At 41.7% G+C, this 23,619-nt stretch overlaps 1 protein-coding gene and 1 long non-coding RNA gene across 2 annotated transcripts in view; one reads left to right on the forward strand and one right to left on the reverse strand.

Annotated features, from left to right (window-relative positions):
• LOC142826872 (uncharacterized) overlaps positions 1 to 4,264 on the reverse strand; it is a 184,176-nt gene extending 179,912 nt beyond the window's left edge. The window contains exon 1 of the mRNA XM_075919821.1: positions 3,849 to 4,264. The gene's annotated coding sequence lies outside the window, so the exon portion shown is untranslated. The remainder of the gene's footprint in view (positions 1 to 3,848) is intronic.
• Positions 4,264 to 23,619, forward strand: part of LOC142827077 (uncharacterized) — a 40,964-nt gene continuing 21,608 nt past the window's right edge. Inside the window, exons 1-2 of the long non-coding RNA XR_012901472.1 lie at positions 4,264 to 4,275; positions 13,612 to 13,663. This is a non-coding gene — a long non-coding RNA (uncharacterized LOC142827077). The remainder of the gene's footprint in view (positions 4,276 to 13,611; positions 13,664 to 23,619) is intronic.

Here is a 23,619-nt window from a genome sequence, read left to right on the forward strand (position 1 = left end):
GTGGATATAGAGTTGCCCTGTAGTCTAAAACTAGGCATCCCACATTTTTTGATCCTCAAGTTTTAAGAGGGCTTTTTCTGAACTACCTGCATATGAGTCCCGTAAGCCCACCTGCACATCAGAAAAGGTTCTTTTGAATCTTGAGTATCAAAAAATGTTTTAGGTTGAAAGTAGGAACATGGCCTTTATTCTTAATACCAGGTGGCTGACAGCCTTGCTGGGCCCTTGGGCAAGATGTAGAGGGGCCAGCTCTGTGCTCCCGGAAGGGAAGGGGGCATGGGCAGAAGAGGCAGAGTTGGGGCAGCCAGTCCTCAGCACTGCTTGGAATGTACCATGTCTCACCCACTCCCCCACCCCCAGCCAACCATTAGAGCAGGGCTACTCAACTTTGGAAGCCCCGGGGGCCACAATGATACTCACAGCACATGCCGAGGGTTGCAACTTAAGTGTGGTTGCGTATACATGCAAATATATGTGCAAATATATATACAAATAGCTTCTTTCACACTGACGGGCATGAATACAAAGATTAAGGTAAGACTACACAACACACAGGCCCCATTTAAGTCAGTTCTGCTGATATTAATAAAATGAAATATTTACCCAAATTCCTCCCATATGACAGCACTTTTAATGAGCAATGACAGTCCAGGAATTTAACTACTAAAATGCATATCAACAGAAGACCATTATATTGACTACTTTTTGTTTTGGCTCCAACCTGCAGACTGCGTGTTGAACCCTGGGTAAACTCAAACTGCACCACAGGCCACTCACAAACGGGCCACGGGCTGCATGTTGAGTAGCCCTGCCTTAGAGCATGCTGAGCAGTGATTTAAAGGGCCCAGAGCTCCAGCCACCACCAATGCCTCTCTAAGCACTGTTGGAGGCTAGGATCTCTGGGCCTTTTTGTATCACCAGGGCCCAGGACAACTGTCCCCCTTTGCCTGCCTCCCCTCTCCCTATTGGCAGCCTGCTTAATGCATAAGCCAGTCTTGCCCAAACAGCTCACGGACTGCTGTGGTCTCTTGCACTGGTAGTTATGAGTAAGATAATATGATAAGATAAGAAATAATCATTCAAAAGAGGGAGAAGGATTAACTGGAGAAGGCTGAGGATGATATGGAGAAGCAGCCTGTATCTAAAACAAAAATTAAACTAGAGAAATGAAAAAAATCTCTATGCAAGTAGGCATTGGAAGGATCTATGTTGGGCAGGTAGGATACCATCATTGGAGGCATTTATGAGTAAGACAGCCAAGTGAATGAATAAAGCACCTCGCTAGAAAAAGCTTTTGTTCCATGCAGGAGGCTTATGTAGATAAGCCAGAGGATATTCCCAATTTTCGTGATGGCTGAGAGAAAGGAAAGATGTCTGCAATTCCTCTTGGGGAGAGAAAAACACAGAGATTTAAAAACTAATTAAGGTGCCTTTTTGACAGTCTTGATGATGTCCATTATATGTGTCTGACAGAAAATATACCATCAGTTTATTAAACAAAATTGAACAACGTACAAGACACTGAGGCGGGTTTCAACATATGCATGATACACATATTTTCAGTACTAGCTTCATTTTTTGTGGGCACAATTCTTACCATTTAAGGATTCAATCTTGGAGGCTATGACTCATCTGAGCAGTAATTTCCCACTGAAGTCCCTTTTGCACTCATAAATCAAGTACTTAAATCCTGAAATGGTGCAATTTTTTGCCCTCAGTTAGCTGTAAAAAAATGCTGGTGCAACTAATTGCCCGTGCAAAATTATGCCTAAGATGCGGAGGCCAAATCAAAGGCCCTTTAAAAATCGAGTCCTATGCAGTTAAACTGTGCTTAGCTACTACATGGGTAAGATAAGGGGGCATAAGGAGCCTTCCTCTGTCCTGCACACACAGGGCTGATCTAACAGACTAAAATAGCCAGGCAGACACTTTTTATACAAGGCAGGATGAGAAAATGGAAGGAGGGGCAAGATATTAAGCAAGTAATAGGCAAGCAACCCTTACTTAGCTTATCCCTTCTATTCACTGCTCTGAGATGTGGAAGAACCTCAGGAAGAAATAAGACACATGGCTATGGGTAACGGGGGGGAGGATTTAGAAGCTGTAATTCAATCTAATATTTGAGGCTTGGCAAGTACACCTATGGGATTTCATGAAAACCCCCGAATCTTTTTCATTTTGGAGCAATTAACCAGCTCCCAGCATCACTGGCTCCAGTGAGCCGCTTAGCTCTCTGTTTTATTACCCATTTCCTTTCCTCCTTGCCAGCACTAGCTCCCATCCTTGCACTTCGGGGGAGGCGGGAGGGGGCGGAGGGGAACCCATGCTGTTACAGTGCCACAAAGGGGCCACCACAAACAAGTGCCAGCCAGTGCATTTCAGAGTGAAAGCAGAGCACACATAAATGAGGCTCACATTTGGATTAAAATGCTGTTGTGTTCAGTCATTTATGTGTGGCATAATTAAAAACATCCAGCTGTAATTTAATAGTTCCCACCAAGCACAGACATAAAGTCTAGCAATTTTTCCCTCTGCATATTTAACCCTTAGGAAGAGAGATCGAGAGGGAGAGAGGGAAGAGAAGGCTGGGGTAGGAGAGAGAACCTTCTTTCGAACTAATTATTTTTTCTTCCTTCGTGCTACCCTGTTTTGTTTTGGTTTTTTAACTTCCCTACTCTTTTGCCTTCTGCCTTTTGGAGGCTGATATACATAGGAATCACACTTAAATGGCATTTCTTTAGCCCAACAGCAGCGTGGCTGGATAAGGAATCTTCAGTTTGCACAGTCCAACAGCTGCGGCTAACTAGATAGATTCATGTACTGTGAAGCTGCCAGATTTTTCGGCATAAAAAATTAACTGCTAATAAGAACTTACTATATATGGCCCACATTTCGCCACCATTACTCACACCAAGTGGTCCCTGATTCCTCGGAAAGTCCCTGTCAAAATAAGTGCTTACTCTGTGAGCACTACTCACAGAGTAAGATACTGTTTAGGGGAAGTAGGGGAAGGATGGTCCAAAGCTTAGGGCACTAGCTGAGTACTAGGCAACTAGCCTGGGTTTAAGTCTCTGCCACAGACTCCCTGTGTAACCTTGAGCAAGTCCCCCCAAGGGCCAGATTTTTGAAGGAATTCAGGACCCTAGTGGGACTTTCAGAAACACCACAATGGGATGTAGGCACCGAGGTGCCCATGAGGTGCCTATCTGCATCTGTAAGTAACACAATAGTTTTTGAAATCTGTCCTTTTTAGCCCGTAGGTGTGGGTGTAATTCCTAGCATGGGTAGACAGACTCAGTCTCAACCAGCTTGAGCAAACATACTAAAAACAGCAGAGTGGATGTCGCAACACTGGCTAGCTGCTCAGGGCTAAGCCCACCCAACTCTCTGCTTCTGGGCTTGGTGGCTAACCCAAGTCACTGCCTGTACTGTTATGTCCACGCTGCTATTTGAGCTAGTGCAGGTCTGTCAGTCTGCTGGGAATCACACCTCCCAGAGGCCCTGTAGACATAATCTCTGTGCCACAGTCCCTACTACCCTGCAAGCATGTTGTGAGGGATAACTCATTAAAGACTGAGAGGAGCTTAGATACTGCAGTAACAGTATGTAACAGGTAACACAGAGTAAGAGTATCATAATCTGTCCTATTGTTCCATTTGACAGCAACATTGTTAGGGCATGGATCCTATATTCTTCACTCAGGCCACTGTTTTTGACTAGCCCAACACTACTGTTTGAAATGGTAATAGAAGAAGTAACGGACTGCAGAATCAGGCCCCATATTCTGAAGCGTAAAAGACTGAGGAGACATTTTATATCTAGGTAAAGAATAAAATAAAGGCACTTACAGTCTGGGTCAGCTGAGGCCTATTCATTCCATAGTTGTATTGGTTACTCCCCCACAAGCAGGATTGCCTACCACTACCAGAAAAGAAACTGGAGAAAATATTTTCAGTGTTTTCTCAGCTCTACCTTTTCTGCATTAATTAGTGCATTATGACAGAAATGTGCAAAAAAAAAGGGAGGGGACACTGTCGGGAAGCAATATGCCCAAAGTTGGAGTTGAGCAAGTAGCAAAAAGAAGATTTTCTGCAAACATTCATTCTGCCAAGGCCATGCCCCCACTTTTGTGTTTGCTTCCCACAAATATTTGAGCAGTCAAGTTTCACTGGTTTGACCATGTACAGAAAGTGTTTGAAGTAGTCACAGAAACTGAATTTCACATTCACACAAATAATTGTTTGTGCAAGGACTGCTGTGTGTTCGGCCAGTCAGGTAACAGAAATAATACCATGTAACTTATCTGAACAACCGCAATTAACAACTGTAGCTTAGAGTAGGTAAAAAGTTAGAGAAGATTGTAATATGCTCTTAGATCTTTGGCAAAAGAGAAAAAGACGCTACATTTATCAACTTTCTTGTGAATTAATTCTTCAGCTCTACATCTAGGTGATCATGACTAGGGAGATGTCTTCTAAAGCCGGAAATTACATTGTACAGTTCAGGTGTAGGCAAATGCTACAGGGCAGTGCTGTCAGTGTTTCTGTTGGCTTCTTTAGCAGTACAGTACAGTATATTCAGTGTATTGAAATTTCCTTAAGGATAGTGAGGGGAAAGAGTGTGGTAGATAAATAAGTTACATAAAAAAAATCTTTAACTGAAGCTCAGAACTACATATGTGTTGCTTTTTATTCCAATTTTATTACTTCATGTTAGAGCCTCTTGAATGGATTGTAGAGAGCATGATATCCTAAGAATGAGGTTCCCTCTCCTACTGAAATTGTGGTTTTGTTCTAGCTAGCAACACTAATCATGATTTCTTTTAAGTAAATTAAAAATTAGAGTTTGTCTTGTTCTGGAACAATTTCTCACATTGCCATCATAAAAGAGCACTGTGCCAGAAACCTCCATGCAAATGAAAACAATCCATTTGCCCATGAAATCGGGAGATGCAGCAATGGATGATGAAATGAAAATGGAACAGAGTGATATGGTGCACTCGCACTTCATGAAATCTGTTATCTACGTAATAACTCATTAGTGTTAGAAAGGAAACTTCATGATGTCCTGCATGTTGTGAAATCATAGCTGGAGACCAGCTAGCAGTGCCCACCAGTGGCATTTTTTAGTAATTATTATTATTACCACCATTTTAAACAGTGGTGTTGGGCTCTGTGTTTTACCTCAAAATGTAGACTGATGAAAAGGAACAACTTGACTGATAAACAAAGATTCTCGTCTGCCAGACGTGGTGATCACATGGGATAGCAGCTACACACATCAGAATAAGTTTGCTTCATAAAAAATATCCTGGGGGGAAAAATCCAAATTGATATCTTGCCTTAGTGGCTCAGGCCTGGTGTTCAAGCCATTTCAACTAAATCAAAGTTCTGGCTTGGAATAAATAGCCTGGAGAGGTTGTTGACTCTGTTACTGGAGATTTTTAAGAGCAGCTTAGACAAACACCTGTCAGGGATGGTCTAGAACAGGGACAGGCAAAATATGACCCATGGGCTGGATCCAGCCTGCAAAATCACTAGATCTGGCCAGCCACCATTCCATGGCCCAGCGAGAGCCTCAGGCAGACTCCCTGCCGGCTGCACCTCTGCATGCCTCTCCAAGCAGCTGACTGTGGGAGCCATGTGCACCACTGCATGCCCCTGGGGGAGCTTCACATGCTGCCTCTGTTCCCAGCACAATCTTGAGGCTCCCACTGGCCAGAAACCAGCCAATGGGCAATGCCTGGACCATGCTTCTGATGCAGGCAGTGCACAGAAGGGTGCCCCAGGTCACAGCCCAATCCCTCTGTATCCCCACTCCTGCACCCATAACCCCTCCCAGACTCTGCATCACCGCCTGCACCCTAATCCTCTACCTCAGATCACAAACCAAACCACTGTTCCCATCCTGCACTCCTGCCCCAGGTCACAACCCCCTCCCAGACTTTGCACCCTCTCCTAAACCCCTCCTCCAGGTCCAAATCCTCTCTTGCACTTCCTACTAGACCTTGCACCTCCTCCCAGATCCTGTACCCCTTCTTCCAGCCCCATCTGCTACCTGAGCTCCCTTCTGCACCCAACCTCCATCCCAAACCCTGTCCTTCCTCCATTAATATCATAGAACCTTGACCACTTACCAAATTCATGGAGTGGTTCCTCCATCAATAATGATTTCTCACCTCTGGTCTAAAAAAATACTTAGTCCTGCTTGAGTGCAGGGAACTGGACTAGAACACCTCACAAGGTCCCTTCAGTCCTACACTTTTATGATTTTTTGTTTCAGTAGCATGGATGAAATGGACATTTAGCATCTCCTCCTCACCTCTGCTCTTCCCCACCTGCCTTCTCTTCCACCTATGAATTCCCATCTCTTCCTCCATACATACCGCTGAACTGGACCTGTTGTGCCATCTCTCCACTACACTGTGCTGTGTTATAGCAGCAAAGGATGGGGCTGAAGCTGCAAGAGGAGTTGCAGGGTGGGGCAAACAAGCTACAAGTGGGAATGAGTACTTCCCCATCACATATCTCTAGTGATATGTGCTCCTTCATCTCAAGCAGTGTGCCTTCCAAATCCCAGTAGCATCTACTCCATCTTACTTTCCTCCACATCCCAATGTGCCCCCAAACAAATCTGACTTCAGTCTGCAAAAATCTTTCTGAGTACTGAATTATCTTATGACAATCTCTCCATGCTGTTAAAGCCCTCTGGCATTTTTTGGCATCAAGATTTTTAAGCCAAAGTCACTGTAGGCCAAAAACCAATATGTGTCCCCATTACAGACGCAGACTGGCAATCAAAATTGGCCTGGGAATGGCCTTCCCCATAACATCACCCCTGCATGCCCCTCAAGCCCCGCCCCCTTTCCCTGCATCACATCCGGAACGCAGCACAAGTGGCGGGTCAGACTCAGTGCACCGCATACAGCGGAGATGCAGAGCCACTCGGAGGGCGGGGCAATGGCGGCCCGTCACGGGTGGATACGATAGCCCACCAGGAAATTCCCAGTATCCCACCGGGTCCACCCCTGCCCCATTATGTTTAGTAACCCCGCATGGCCTGGAGGAATGATTATAAAATAGGGAGATCAATTGATTTGAGGGGAAGAGACATGCTCACACGCTTACCCAGAGCTCTTCATCAGATATGGGAAAGATACTTGGCATCTCAGGGCTACATACAAGGTGGAACAGATGGCTAAACATAAGGAACCATGTTGTGGGAGACCATTCAAAGTGAAGTGGACAGTTAACATCTCTGTAGTTGGCAGACAAAGAAGGGTTAGTGGTTTACACACGGTTGCAATGAGTCACAGAATCATAGAATACAAGAACTGGAAGGAACCTTGAGAGGTCATTAAGTCCAATCCACTACTCTCATGGCAGGACCAAGCAGTAGATCATCCCTGACAGGTGTTAGCCTAACCTGTTGTTAAATATCTCCAATGATGGAGATTCTACACGCTCCCTAAGCAATTTATTCCAATACTTAACCACCCTGTCAGTTAGGAAGGTTTTCCAAATGTGTAACCTAAACTTCTCTTGGTAGAATTTAACCCATTGCTTTTTGTCCTCTTCTCAGAGGTTAAGGAGAATAATTTTTCTCCCTCCTCCTTGTAACAACCTTTTAGGTACATTAAAACTGTTATCATGTCCCCTCTCAGTCTTTTCTTTTCTGGACTAAACAAGCCCAATTCTTTTAATCTTCTCTCATAGGTCATATTTTCTAGACCTTTAATCATTTTTCTTCTCTGGACTCTCTCCAATTTATCCGCATGCTTCCTGAAATGTGGCACCTAAAACTGACACCGTATTCCAGTTGAGGTCTAATCAATTCAGAATAAAGCAGGAGAATTACTTCTTGTGTCTTGCTTACAACATTCCTGTTAATACATCCCAGAATGTTTGCTGTTTTGCAACAGTTACGCTGATTCATATTTAGCTTGTGGTCCACTATGACCCCTAGATTCCTTTCTGCAGTACTTCTTCCTAGACCGTCGTTTCCCATTTTGTATGCGTGAAACTGATTGTTCCTTCCTAAGTGGAGTACTTTGCATTTGTCCTTGTTGAATTTCATGCTATCTACCTCAGACCATTTCTCCATTTGTCTAGATCATTTTGAATTATGACCCTATCCTCCAAAATACTTGCAACCCCTTCCAGCTTGATATCATCTACAAGCTTTATAAGTGTACCTTCTATGTCATTATCTACCTCATTGATGAAGATACTGAACAAAGCTGGTCCCCAAATTGATCTCAGTGGAACCCCACTTTTTATGTCTTTTCAACATGAGTGTGAACCATTGATTACTACCCTTTGGGAACAATTATCCAACCAGTTTTGCACCCACCTTATAGTAGCCCTGTCCAGGTTGTATTTCCCTAAGTTATTTATAAGAACAGTCATGCAAGACTGTATCAAAAGCCACAGCTACCACTTCCCCCTTATCCACGAGGCTTGTTATCCTTTCAAAGAAAGCTATCAAGTTGGCTTGACATGATTTGTTCTTTACAAATCCATGCTGGCTGTGACTTAGCACCTTATTATCTTCCAGATGTTGGTGAATGGATTCCTTAATTATATGCTCCATTCTCTTTCCTGGCACAGAAATTAAGGACAACCCAGGAAACTACAGACCAGCCAGCTTATTTCCCTTTTTATAGACAGACATTGTATTTGCCTTTTTCCAGTCTTCTGGAATCCCTCCCATCTTTCATGACTTTTCAAAGATGATAACAATGGCTCAGATATTGCCTCAATTGGCTCCGTGAGTATTCTAGAATGCAGTTGATCAAGCTCTGCTGACTTGGAAAAGTTAGATGTTTTCAAGTAACTCTTAACTTGTTCTGTTATTTTAACTTCTGAACTGACCTCATTTTCTCCAGATTCGCTATGGTAGGCCTCCAATCACCATCACCCTTCTTGGTACAAACTGAAAGAAAGAAGTCATTAAGAACTTCTGTAATTTCCATATTTTCCATTATTGTTTTTCCCTCTTCACTAAGTAATGCACCTATTTTGTCCTTGTTCTTCCTTCTTGCTTCTAATTTTTTAAATGTTTTTGCTACCCTTTATGTCTTTAGCTAGTTTGAGCTCATTTTGTACCTTCATCTTTCTAATTTTGCCCCCACATTCTTGTATTTTTTGTTTATATTCATCTTTTGTGATTTGTCCTATTTTTCACTTTTTGTAGGATCCCTTTTTGATTTTTAGGTAATTCAAGATCTGTTAGTTGTCAGGGTAGTCTCCGGCCATACTGTCTTTTTTTTTTCTATCCAGTGGAATAGTTTGAAAAATTGCCAACTGTTTTCAGATTTTTCTCCAAGACTTGCTTCTCATGGAACCTTATGTATCAACTCCAAGTTTGCTAAAATCTGCCTTCTTGAATCCAGGGCTCATCTAGAGTATGTGGAACAGTTGAAAGAGGATATGCACATTCCGCGAAAGCTCTGCTTTCGAAAGTGAAAGTAGTTTAGACATGGCTTTTTCGGCAAACCCTCCCCCCCCCCCCCTCGCCCCCCGTTGAAAAGATGTGTAAACTTCGTTTTTTGAGGAACATGAGTTTTCAAAAGTGCTTTCGGAGCTTTCGGAAGTGTAAGCGGAAGAAGATATGCAAATTCCAGTAGAATTTGCATATCCTCTTTTGACTGTTCCGAGTAGCCTAGATGAGCCCCCGTTGTCTTTATTTGGCTTTTCTCCCTCCTACCATTCCTTAGAATCATGAACTCTAGCATTTCATAATCACTTTCACCCTAACTGCCTTTCAAACTCTCAACCAGTTCCTCCCTGTTTGTTAAAATCAAGTCTAGAACAGCTTCCCATCCCCAATAGCTCTCTTCACCTTCTGAAATAAAAAATTGTCTCCATTACATTCCAAGAACTTGTTGGATAATCTGTTCCCTGCTGTGTTACTTTCCCAACATATGTCTGGCTAGTTGAAATCCCCCTTGACCACCAAACCTATGCTTTGGATGATTTTGTTAGTTGTTTTTAAAAAGTCTCATCCACCTCTTCTACCTGTTAGGTGGGTCCCTACCATGACATCACCCTTTTTTTTTTTTTTTTTACCCCTTTTATCCTTATCCAGAGATTCTCAATAAGTCTGTCTCCTTTGTCCATCTCAACCTTAGTCCAAGTGTATTTATTGAATCCACACTTTTTAGGCTATGTCTACACTACGGCACTTACAGCTGTACTGCTGCAAGTTTCCCCTGGTAGATCTCCTATGTAGCATCTCTATGCCAGCAGGAGAGAGCTCTCCCACCAACATAATTAAGTCACCCCCACCAAGCACTGGTGGTTATATTGGCAGGAAATGCTCCTCTATATTGGCAGGAAATGCTCCTCTTCCAACATAGTGCTGTGCACACTGGTGCTTTTGTTGGTGAAAATTGTCAGTAAGGACGACAGGAGGGTTTCACACCCCTGACCAACAAAAAAATAGTCTAGACTAATGTCCTAGTACAGACAAAGTCTTAGTGTCTAACAAAGCTATGAATTTAAGCTCCCAGGGTCTTCTTTTGAAAATGTTGCACAGGTTTCCTTTGAGGATGAGGATAGAGAGGTCAGAAATGGAGTGAGCATGTTGTACAAAGTGTTTACCCATAGATAATAGGGTGGTTTTGTCTTTTATCATTTTTCTGTGTGAGTTTATTCAGGAGCATATTTAATGTCTAGTTTCACCCACATTGTGGCACATAGTGTTGTGTTGTGATAAGCATGTGTAGGCCCCATGGATCTTGAAAGTTGTATTTAGGATAGAAATATTTGCCTACTTTCCATGTAGAGATGTTGTGAGGCGCCAATAACTAATGTTTGTTCAGTGCATTGAACGTATAAAATGCTATAAAAATGCCAGCTATTATCAGTTAAAAAATACAAACAAGCAATTATGTCCCTACTGTACATGTGACATAACTCTCATCATATTCTTAAAATGTAAAAATGGGAAACAGTTACTATGTGATAAATGTCAGGGGACTAAACAAGTTAGAAGCACCAATGACGACATTATATAGTACCTCTCATTCTGAAAGATCCCAAAGAGCTCTATAAAATACACCCACCATTGACATGTTGCCACTTCTGGATTGGAGAATAGCAATCAGCTGGCTCACATCTCATTGTGCAACACTTGCACTGAGATTGAATTATGGTCAAAGAACACTGAAACAAACCACTAGTTTTATGAAAACTAATATGGGAGACAGGAACTTGGAGTCCAGCCCTGTACACATGAGTAAGCACACTTCTGAATATATGAGAAGTGCCATGAAATCCACTGGCAAACTCCCGGCAGTAAGTATTCCACTTGATTGTTCGGAACCTGATTCTCATTTACACTAAAGGTGCTTTTTATCCCCCACTGGGACTTTGAAGTGGTCTTCCTATAAATGAGAATCAGTGGATATAGCTGCAATTTTCACCCATTTTGAGGCCTCATTACATTACATAGTAAAGGACACTTGGTTTTTTAATAGTCCTTTACTATTTAGGGTGTGTTTTGCATACTACTCAGAATGCACATTTTTATGAACTGCATCACAACAAATGAGTAATGTTTAGCATCACCACTGAATTTAGCAAATCCCAGTGATTAAAATCCTGGCAACAGAAAGAAACACATCAGCAAGCTGTGCCACACAATACTAATTTGGGACTTATTTTATGACTTTCTTGAATGTTAAATATTGTGTAAGAAAAATGTTGCTCAAAGTGAACCATCTGTGTTTGGTTAATTTTTGAGTGCATTACAATCAATCTAAGCCTAAAATCAGTCAACTTGGTTGTACTTGTGGAGCACTAATTGCTGTAGTAAAAAGTGGCTTATGCAGCAATAGATTTTATTATATTTATTAGCATCTTCTTGTTACTACATGGGATTCTTCCATGAAGTGGTATAGTGCTAGCGCCTCCCATAAAAATATTTAAGATATTAAAATATTTTCCCAGCATGAATCAGGACAAAATGTCTAAATCCTGAAAAAAATATGAATCAAAATTCCCCCCCAAAAGAAGTTGATTTGAACTGGGAAAAAATTAATACTTCATTTTAAAATTGCTGAAACAAAACGTTTCAACAGTTTTGAAACTCTCTTTTTCAAAAATTTAAGTTTCAATTTCAACAAATCAGCATTTTCCAGTGCAAAAATGTTTGATCAGAAATCTGGCTACCCTCTCTAGTTACGCACACACAAGGTGGTGATCAGTACCACAGTGTCAAACAAAGACCCATGAATAGGGCTCTACCGAATTCACAACCATGAAAAACATGTTACAGACTGAGAAATCTGGTCTTCCCCCATGAAATCTGTGTGGTGGTCTCAAGGCTATTGGGGGAGGGGCGGTATTCACAGTATTTCCATGCTTCCTTCAGAGCTGGGCAGCCAGAGAGCAGCAGCTGTTGGGAGGGTGCCTAGCTCTGAAAGCGACGCCCTGCCAGCAGCAGCATAGAAGTAAGGGTGGCAATACCAGGCCTGTTGCATTCAGAGCTGAGCAGCTAGAGACTGGTGGCTGCTGACTGAGGTTCCAGCTCTGCAGGCAGCAATGCAGAAGGGAGGTAATACCTTGCCTTACCATCTTTACCTCTGTGCTGCTACCTTCAGAGCTGGCAAGCTCCCAATGGAGCTGCGGAGGCATTGTCTGCAGGTTGGGACAGCATGTGGAGGCCCCTGGCCATGCTTGCATCTAGGGGTTGCAAAGCCATCTCACCACTTCCAAGGGCTGCGTGAGGTGAGTGCTGCCCAGAACCCACACCCCACCTGAACTTCCTCCTATACCCCAACTTCTTGTCCCAACCGTGAGCCCCCTCCTACATCCAAACTCCTTCCCAGAAGCTACACCCCAAACTGCTGCCCCAGCCCTTAACTTCCTCTCATTTTCTGAAACCTTCTGCCCCAGCCAGAGCCCCCTTCTGCACCTCAACCCTTCATTTCCAGCCCCACGCCGGAGCCCACAGCCCCAGCCAGAGTCCTCACTCCCTCCCTGACCCTCTTGCCAGTCTTCACCCCCACTGCTCTGTCCCAGCCCAGGCCTGCCTTGCATCCCAAACTTGTCTTCCCTGGACCCACCCCGGAGCCCTCCCTGCCCCAGCCTAGTGAAAATAAGTGAGCGAGCAAGGATGGGGGAGAGTGAGTGACACAAGGAGCTGGGACGGAATGAGCAGGGGGAGGGCCTCCTAAGAGGGGTAGGACAGGGCCTCAGGGAAGGGGCAGGGGAAGGGTGTTCAGTTTTCTGCAAATAGAAAGTTAGCAAACCTAGGCTTGACTGTATTGGGAATCTTGATTCACATTGCAAGGGTGATAAAACCACTCCCTCCTCATTAGGCTTCCATCCCGGGCAGCCTGTTACTCACACTTTCTCCAGCACTCCAGGCAGAGATTATTGAGCTTCTCAGGTGGCGACAGTCATTCGATCTTTGGCATTTGGCAGTATAACTCCATCCAAGCCATGCTGTAATTGCCCTGCCCAGCCCAGCAATGCACAATGCCTTCATGCATTCCCTTAAGTAAGAATGAATACATGATATCAATACAATAGTTTGCTTCCTACAGCATTTCTTTGGGGCACGCATCATGTCATGTTGGTTTTTCTTTTCCATTTCTCACAGGTTTTTTCAATATTGCAAGAAGTAACATTAATGGACCCTGAGGGGATGGCGGGTAAGCACCACAAAGGCACTTAAGATGTTAAAAGTTAAAAAAATAATAGCTCTGAGATCTGCTCAGTAATTACTAGAAATTGGTCCAAGTAAGTCTGGGAAAGTTCAAATTTGACTCCATAATACAGTGTTATTTGGATGCAAGTAATAAAACAGCTGCAGTGATGCTCTCAAGACTAGGTCTTACTGAGCATGCCCAGAGACCCATGGAAAGAGAGTACTGTGAGCTTGGATTGTTTGTGAGGATAATTACTTCCATAACTATAATATGGACTGAATTCTGAGATAATTACTCACACCAATTCCCATGGACTATAGCTGAATGGAGGCTGAAAGATTTCCCCCACATATCTGACAGAATTTTAATTATTATGGTAAGTTATAAAACATAGCCAAAGATGGAATGACTGTTCTCTGGAATTACCCTGTTCTTACTGGAGGCTCTGGTCTGATTTTTATCGTCCCTTTTATTTTATTTTTTTTTATTTTATTTTATTTTATTTTATGTTGACCAGTTGCAAGACATCTGCTTTATCTCATTGGGAATTCCTTTAAAACTGAAAATGTTAAGTATTTATTAAGAAGATACTATAAGCATTCTTTGTTAGCACAAACACATTCATTTGTGGGATTTGCTTTCTTTTCATTCTCCCTTTTGGAACAGGGGGTGGGAGGACCTAGCGGGGACTTGCTCGTTGGAACCAGCAATGCCTTTTCATTGCCCAGTTCTCCTTTCTCTTTGATCACCAGTCCCCAAAAGGCAGAGCTGCTGTTTAGAAGTTGCACTTTAGGGACTGGGAATTCAAAATAAGAGAATTGTCTCATTTTGGCATCATAGAGTATGTTTCAGTTTGGAAGTCTTCAGCCAGAGTCTGATGTCATTTACAGCAGTGTTCATCATCCAAAGTAAGAACACTGAGCAAACAGTGGCCTAGCACCTTAAAGGTACTTAGGCATTGCAACACTTAACCCATAAGCAGCCTGCCATCCAATGGACTTTTCAGCCCTCATCTAGGTGTTTCATAAAATGCATGGGGAGCATCAAACACCTAAGTAAATTCTTTCAGCAGCCAGTACACTCAGCAGGGAGAGGCCTAAGCTAGCCAGGAGTGACATGCCAAAGAGAGAGGTGGGGAGCAGAGGACCTTAGGTGATAAGCTAGGGATGTTAAATATCAATTAATTGAATAGTTGAGTAACCTCATGAATTCTTATCGGTTAGTCGACTATTCTGGGGCTGGGGCCAGTAGCCAGTGTGTTCCGGCCTCACTCCTGCCACTCCACGCTGCTGCCACTGTATCAGAGACAGCAGTGCAGGGTGCCAGGTGGGAGCTGGTCCGTGATGGGACCAGCTGCCTATCGCCCTGTGCTGCTGCCTCTGATAAAGAGGCAGCGGTGTAGGGTGGCAGTATCCCCTGTCTAGGGGGTGTTCTGAACACCCGAACTGGCATGAGCGAGAACTGATCTGGGCTGCCTGCCCGCCCAGCTCTCACTACTTTTTAAATGCAGAGCCACAGCGAGGATAGGTCCCAGACCCATCGCAAGCCAGGACTGAGCTGGGCTGCTGGCCAGCTTGCTAAAAAATGTAGTGGCAAGGGTAGGCAGGAGGGGAATGAGTCTAGTCTATAGCATTAACCTATAAGCTTTTGCTTATCAGTTAATCAACTACACTTTTACATCCCTATGATAAGCAGTTGATCTAGTGCACCTGACTGACAGGCCAGAGATGCACACATAGCTCCAATCTTCATATGCAAGGCTCCTTCCTCCCCACCATCCCCTCCACACACAAATCTCCATCTGACCTTGCAGCTACTCCTTTGCAGACTAGCCATTGCAGTGAGTCAGAGGGTGGAGGCAAGTGTGGGACTCCAGCAGCTGGGAAGGAGAAGCAGCAGGCTACAGCTGTAAGGGTGGAGGGGGTAGCTGCTCTGTCAGTAGCCATAAACCCTGCTACTTCCTCTCTCCCTAGGCTGTAGGGACATGGAGAGTGCCAGGGCAAGCTGCTGCTTCCTTACTGCTGGGCATCCACAGGCATCCTGAGAAATCCAGGGGAAGGTCGTTTGTGCAAGTTTAGGGTGTCCTTCCAAAAGCAGTCAGATTTAAATGCCTGCACATGCCGCTGTTCAGATGTGAACACCCTCCTGGAGTCAGACACCAAAGGCAAGTCAGCCAATAAGGTAGCCCATGCCCTGGCAGCTCAATCTCTCTCTCTGTTGCTTGCTTGTGTTCAACATGTGTCTCACTCTTACCCTGCATGTGTCTCTGCTCACGGCTGGCATTTGGACGGGTGCTGTGATGCCCCTCCATGTGTTGGTGGTGGCCTGCATCTAGTCCTCCTGCTGTAACATCTGACAGGTGTATCCGGTCTGAAGCATGCTCAGAGCATGCCTATGGGATTGGGTCCTGTGGTGAGATGAGTGTTCTCCACCTGCTTTGAGAATCCGGTTTCAGGGCCTTGATTGGTTTGGCTAGAGCTAGGCTCCAAGCAGCTTGTTCGCTGTGGGCCAGCCTCAGCACTCAGGAAGCTTTAGAAATACTGGCCAGTGGAAACATAGGGATAGGGAGGTGATGCAGAGGTGAGTCTTTAACTGACAGAATAGGCACTTTTGCCTTTAAGAAATGTTCACTAAACCTATGTTTTATATTTAAACTTGACAGAACAGTGGGCAGATCTGCAGCAGGGGGAAGGATTATTGTCCCCAACCTAATCACTTCCATCAGAACCTAAAAATGCTATGATTGCATTTTTAAAAAAAGATACATTTCTGACTATGAACCAAGTAATAAACCCTCCAAATGTAAACCAGCTTCTGGGAGAAAAAAACCTGAAACAATGGCTAGTGAAATCCCTCCTATTTATCAAAGTGAAGTGTTAATTGAAAAGGCTGAATCAGGACATATTAAATGACCACACTGTTAACTATTTATTTCACAAGGAGAAGAAGGGAGACATGTGCCTCTGTCTTCACATCCAAGAAAGTGCAAAGCTAATGTAAATATTAATAAATAGCTTATTTGCATACTCCTTTGATTGATGATATACAACTTTCTGCCTTATCCATCCCCTACAAAAACTGTGCATCACTAGTGAGTTAATTTGGGGGGGGGAGTGGGGCTTTTACTCTTCTTCTATAAAATCTCTTTTCTAATACTTGGCATAAAAACATCCAGTCCTTAAACTAAGATTGTTGTACATCAAGTATTAGTGAAGAATAGAAGTTTACAGCTAGTTTATGCTCCAGAAAATAAGTGATTATTAAAAAAAAGTGTTTCCTCACAAACATGGACATATAAGAAAAATCTAAGATTTTTGTCTCCAACCAATGAGCTATGAAACATATATGTATTGAGATATATTGACCCAAGCATAAATATTGCACAATACCCACTAGATTTTTTCCTAAGAATTTTATATATGTTCTTGATAGTTACGGTATGATAAATCAATTATGAAAATATTCAACCACACCTAACCTTGGTAGCTAGGAATCCCATAGCAGCAAAGGACTGGAGTGCTGATTTCTATACAGGGCCTCTAAATTATAAAATTGATTTTTCCTGGAAAAAGTTTCATTTAAATGTTTTAATGCTATTATTGAGGTCTGAGTCTGTGTTTTAATTAACTGGCTTCATTGAAAGGAGGAACAATGGAATAGATGAGTGGTTATCAAGCTGGTCTGTTACAATTGTGAAATATCCATCAAATCTTCATGCTGTGCAGATTACTACTATCTGTGACCTGGTCCAGGAATCTTTTAGGTTTTGCTGGGATGTTTTTGACCAAATTTTAACACAACCAAGTTCTGTGTATAAAAACAGATACCCTGGTGTTAATGATACGTTTACTTGTAGTTTATTACAGAGCTACTAGATGTTGCTCTGTATGCTATATAATGTTCAAGACATGGTATGGTAAGCAAGGCAGGCAAAGCTGGAAATCAAGCTGTGTGGAAGCTTATTTATTTGTGTCTTTAGCTGATTTTGTTATTTTCCATTTAAGAAAGACTGACAACTAGTATGGGGACAACTGCTAAATATTAATCTAACACTAGCATGAAAATGCCTGCATTAACCATTAATGTTAAGCCTTTGAATACATGTTTCTGGAAGCCTAAGCAAGTTCAGACTGTCATGGGTACATATGCAGTTAAAACAAGTGCTATTATTTCTTTTCAATTAACTTGGCTCCTGAGTGTTTTGTAAACTTTGAAGGTTTCTACACAAAGCTAATGTTTTAATAATTACAACAGTGTCAAATAAATAATAGGCTTGGTTTTACTGAAAATAGTACAAATTTTAATTTAAGCATGGAGTTTCGCAACATCAAAATTAAAAAATTGCTCAAACTTTAAACATTTTAAATTTTTACCAATATTTAACCCACCTCTCATAATGAGAACATATTTAAGAGAGAGGAAAAGCTACAAAATATTAGTGGCCCAGAGAAAGTGTCACAATCACTTTCTTCCTTAAAATTTTCTTCTGCAGTATAAACAAACTGTCTGTAGATTTATATATTTTAAAACCCAACAGAAACCATTGTGATCATCTAATTTGACTTCGTAAAACTTAGGTCATAACTTCTGACTGAATCAGAACATACAGTTTTAGAAAGACATCTAGCCTTAATTTAAAGACTTCAAATGTTGAAAAAAGTTTTCACAATCTTTATTTTTTCCAGTTGCTAATTACCTGCACTTAAAAATATGTGCCTTATTTTTTGTTTGAATTTACCTAGCTTCAACTTCCTGTCATTATATCTTGTTGTAGCTATATCAGCAAGATTAAAGAAACCTCTAGTATTAAACATCTCCCTCCTCTTGCAGATATTTATGCAGATTGATCAGGTCACCTCTTAACCTTCTCTTTGCCAACTGAAATAATTTGAGTTTCTTAAGTTTCTCATTGTGGTCATGCTAGAGGAAAGGGTAGAAGAATGGAGAGAATGGGGGCAGAAGAAACCCAGTAATTGATAAGAGCAGTGGTGATTCCCAGGCTGATTTCCCTTGAATCCCCAAGGCAGCTCCCATCTCAGTATCCTGTGCTGCAATAAAAGATGGTGCACACCCAAATCCTGCAGCAGCATTAGGGAGTCCTCCAGGTATCAAAGCCAAAAACGACATCATGGGTGTGACCGTTTTATTAACAATGATTCAGCTGACCATACAAAAATTTGGCCAATCTTCTGCCGACACAAGCAACAAAGACTTGTGTCTAAATCAAAGACATAAGGGTACCTCCATTTTATTATTAACTATTGTTATTATTAATCATTTATAGGGTACCATAAATGTACACAGCACTTTTTCATAACAGAGTAAGGCACGTTCCTTGCACTGCAGAGTAGTTTTAGCCAAACACCTGCAGAACAGACTTACTGCTGTATTGAAGAAACACAAGCATGCAAGTCAGTAAGGAGCAAAAGCTTGCCAGAACCTAGCTTGAGTTGTCATATTTGCACATGCACGCATACACATGTATGTATGTATGTATGTATGTATGTATGTATGGAGAGGACATCTCTTCCCAGTTGATTATGTTCAAGTTGAAGAGAGCATCTCTCAGCTGGTAGTGCACCAGCCCAAGCCTAACTAGATGTACCCTTTTGGTCCCACACCTCAGCTCCGAGACAGACAGGCTGCATGTACCTCAGAAGATTCTTCCTGAAGATTTAAAGAAAAGTGGAACTTCTCTTGTTCACCCTCTGAATAATGGAGGGTGGAATCAGCCTGACCATCACCCAAAGCTATTGGGAGAAGAGGCAAAATGCAAGGAGACCACCTGGACCTGTTGGTAAGAAGGAGGCCAGTGAAAAAGGGTGATATTAGTTTAAGATTTTTGGATCAAGACCTGGAGAAGAAGCTTGGTGCTTTTAGATGAATTTCCCTTACCAAGAGAACCATGGGCCAAATCCTGGATATCTTACTTAAACCCCCTATTGAAGTTATTAGATGCGCTTACATTTACAAAATTTTGGGGAACTGCAAAATTCCTGAGTGGTGGAATATATCAGGAACTGCAAGGCAAAGGAAAAGAAAATTTTTAAAAATCCATTTTAAATAGAATGCTCTCATGTCTATTCTTAACAGAAAATACAATGCATAGTTCCCAACAGAAATACTATTTTGACCAAAAGGGGGGGATCTTCCATCTCTTAACCCAGGTCACAGTGCTGGCAAAGGAGTGCCATTAAAGAGCAGCTCCATCCAATGTCTTATAGTCTAGTCCAGACAAGGGGGACACATTTTAATGTAATCAAAGGGTTTTACAAGTAATCCCAGAAAGTTTCAATGCATTGACTGAAGATGTGGACTCTGGCATTTCCCATCCAACTGATCCTTTATGAATGCACAAAGGAGAAACTTTAAAGGAACAAGAGAACAACTCAGACTCTATTGAGAGACTGATATTAAGATGATCAGAGCAGGAAATTAAATGTCCTGAAAGACTCATAGATACATGCTAACCTGCCTGGAGAGGGGTATTTGAGGAAAGTGTGTGATAAAGATTCACTCCACAATGATGTTCTGATAAATTCTACATAGTTGGCATTTTGAGTTTATGAAAATGTACCATGTTAGCTGAGAATGTGATGCCTGTGTTATTAAATAGTTGTTAACTGTTTTTATGTATGTAAGAGCTAATTTGTTTTTCTTTAAGAAGGAAGATCTAGAGATATGTTTGTAGAAGATTATAATTTCGAGACACTCCCTCCTAGGGACAGTATTACGAGCACAGGAATATGGAGATGTGACTTAGAGCCATGAGTCGGGAAGACTGCATGGTTGTGTGCCACATCTCAGCACAGAAACTTGTCAGTTTGTTGCATAGAGTTTTATTCCTCTCACATTCACTGGTTTGTTATTTAATGAACCTGAAGATTGCTACAGATGTAAGACTGGATGGTAATCAGATATTACACCATCCAGCCCACTTGGTCTTGCAGTCCTGGCCTGCTTCAGCGTATTAGTGGTAGAATCAGAGAGCAAGAAGAATTAATTACAGTGCAATATTAATAGTGGTCCAGACCATTTTACTTAAAGAAATAGCGAAGTTCAGACATATTTCCCATTGCATTTCAATAAAAGAAGTTGCCATGAAAAAAATTAGGTTTATTAAGAACATCGAGGATATCATACAGCATATTGCTGTCTTCAAATCCTTTATATTGGATGGTTTATTAATATAAGGTAATGGACATAAAATCTAGGTAATAAACATTTATAAATGGTGCTTCTGAAAAAGTATTTTAAGACTATCTTATCTGCAGAGCACAATGATAGAACTCCTAGCTCTGCTAATAAGAGCTGAATTCTGCTCTACTGCAGCATGTTATTCCCATGAATGACAATGGGGAGCTAAGTGCATATATTGAGAAAATAGTCACTATAATAAACAAAATGCTGATACAAAGGTTCTGTTTTCTAGCTCTTTTTCACTCCAGATATTAAATTTTAAAGTTTATGAGATTAACTTAAATTGCCTGGATTCGTTCCTGGATATATGGTAGATTTTTAGGACTGTATAAATACAAAACCAAGGAAATTAAATTTTGAGCACAAACAATGCATGCCAAGATTGTAATAGTGATATAAAAGATAACGGTTTTATAGCAATGCCTTTTAGTATTGCCATAACTAAGGGTCTGTCACCATTTTCTTTCTAGGTGCATACTTTTTTGTAACAAAACATGCAAGTTGTGCTGACACAGCAATCTGTGCTTCATTATGGGCAGTATCCCTAATCAATAATTTTCTCCCAGTTAAAATTCAACATAAGAGGAAATTATTTTCAGTCTCTGCATTGCTAGGTCTGACTTTTTAGGACAAAGATTTGAAATTATGCCTCAGATTCTTATTACCTTCACCTAAAATCAGAACAGTTTAATTAATAGATTTCTTTTTATACAGTTAGGTTTCAGGGATTGCTATTAGTATCAATGCAAGGTGCATTTGCAAATTATTAGAAAATTTATGTTGGGGGTTTTAAGCAAATTCTCTTTTAAGACAAAGCAGAGCCGAAACAAATAAAAACTATTTGATTAAATTCCTGACCTTTTAGATTATATAATTGCTCAGGGTGTGTCTAGACTACAGGGTTTATTTTAAAAAAGTGGCCTTTTTTCAAAAAAAAAACTTCCCCTGCATCTAGACTGTTGCACATTCTTTCGAATGTAAATTGAAAGAACGCAGCAGTTTTTTCGACCACAGAAAACCTCGTTTTATGAGGAATAGCGCCTTTTTTCAAAAGTGCTCTTTTGAAAAAAGATGCTTTGTAATGAAAACTGTGCTTTTTCGAAAAAGAGCATCCAGACTGACAGGATACTCTATTTCGAAAAAGCGGCTTGCTTTTTTAAAAGTACTGGTTGTAGTCTAGATGCTCTTTTTCGAAAGAGGCTTGCAGTCTAGATGTAGCCTCAGTGTTTTCTTACAGGCCTTTTTAAAATTAAATTTGGGTTGGGGAGAAATGGCTCAAAGAACTGGCAATCAGACAAAATCTCTCTCTCCGTTTAGTCATTAGTTCAAGCCAAGCATAGTACTGAATGACCAATAGTCATCAAGGTTCTGCCTTTCAATGGCTGTTCAAAAGTCAGTATTAGTTGTCCACGCATGTAATACTCTCATTATTACCATGTATTCAAAAGTAATTAGCTAGGTACTACTGGGCAGGTGCTTCAGAAATCCAAAAGCGGCTGGCTGAAATAAACTGATATAAAGTGTGTTCTGCATAAATGCACCTATTTTCTCAAAAAATCATTGCTATACGATGCTGCCAACTACTTCACGGACAAACAGAGCAGCCAACTACTTCACACAATGCAAGTCTATGCAGCAGTGTCCTCGATGAGTACTCAGTCGGTCCAAAGCTGATCCACAGAAGCAGTCCTGACCCATGTGTGTCAACAGGGCCTTTGTGTGGATGGAGCGATGCCTACTCCCAGTGAAACAGACAGGTCAAGAATGTTTCTTTTAGCTTGCTGTGGAGGTAATGTGACAGTGTAGAAGCACAAATTGGGCCCTGTAGGACTCTTCCAGTGCTGCTACTACAAAGTTAGCATCATTCCGTTCAAGAAGCCTCACAAATTAGTTGATGGCTTCCTGCAACTCTCTTGGGTTGCAAATGACGAAACAAAGCCAAAAGGAGCCACGGGGCTCCGTGGCCACGACGACAGTAAGTAAACACAGTGATGCAGCCAGTTAACAGGTTTCTCAAAGTGGTTTCGCAGACCACTTTGAGAAACACTGCATTACAATGACTTTCACCTCCACTGCCTTTACTTTCCCTATTTGTGTGTTTAGTCACCTCTTGTATACTAGATCATAAGCTCTCTGAGGCATGAACTAGGTGTTTAATCAATGATTCTAGTTCCCATCCTCTATGCCCTAGTGAAACATTTTTCCTTGCTAATTCAGGCCCATATGCAGCAAAGCCCTTAAGTACATGCTTAAATCCATGCCTGTTTAGCAAAGCAATTAAGCACATGAGAAACAATAAAACAAAATGGTTATGAACAGTTTTACATTTCAAAAAGCTTAAAATTAATAAAATACAGAAAAGTAACATTGAGAGTTGCATTGCTAAAATCACTTCTAAAGCCATGTGCACCTGCCTTTTTCATCCACAAAATCTTGCATTATGCATTTAAATGGGTATTTGGGCATGCTAATACCAATTTGCGTGCTGATTTTTTTAGCACAAACGTAGATAAACTTATTGTTGTTGGGCTGGTGGTTGGTTTGTTTGTGGGGTGGAGGTCGTGCAACTTGGTCTCCAGTTTTTTAAAAATGTGGACTATGGATCTGAAATGTGGACCTTGAATCACTCAGAGCCTGCATAATTTAGGCATCTCAAAAAAGTTCTCTCAGGGTCATCTGTGGTGTGTACTACCTATGCACAATAGGGTAGACTAAGACCAAGTGCAGTTTCTTCTTTAACTCGAGTATACTACATTTAT

This window comes from Pelodiscus sinensis, chromosome 2 (genome assembly GCF_049634645.1).
Source record: "Pelodiscus sinensis isolate JC-2024 chromosome 2, ASM4963464v1, whole genome shotgun sequence".
Classification (NCBI taxonomy): domain Eukaryota; kingdom Metazoa; phylum Chordata; order Testudines; family Trionychidae; genus Pelodiscus; species Pelodiscus sinensis.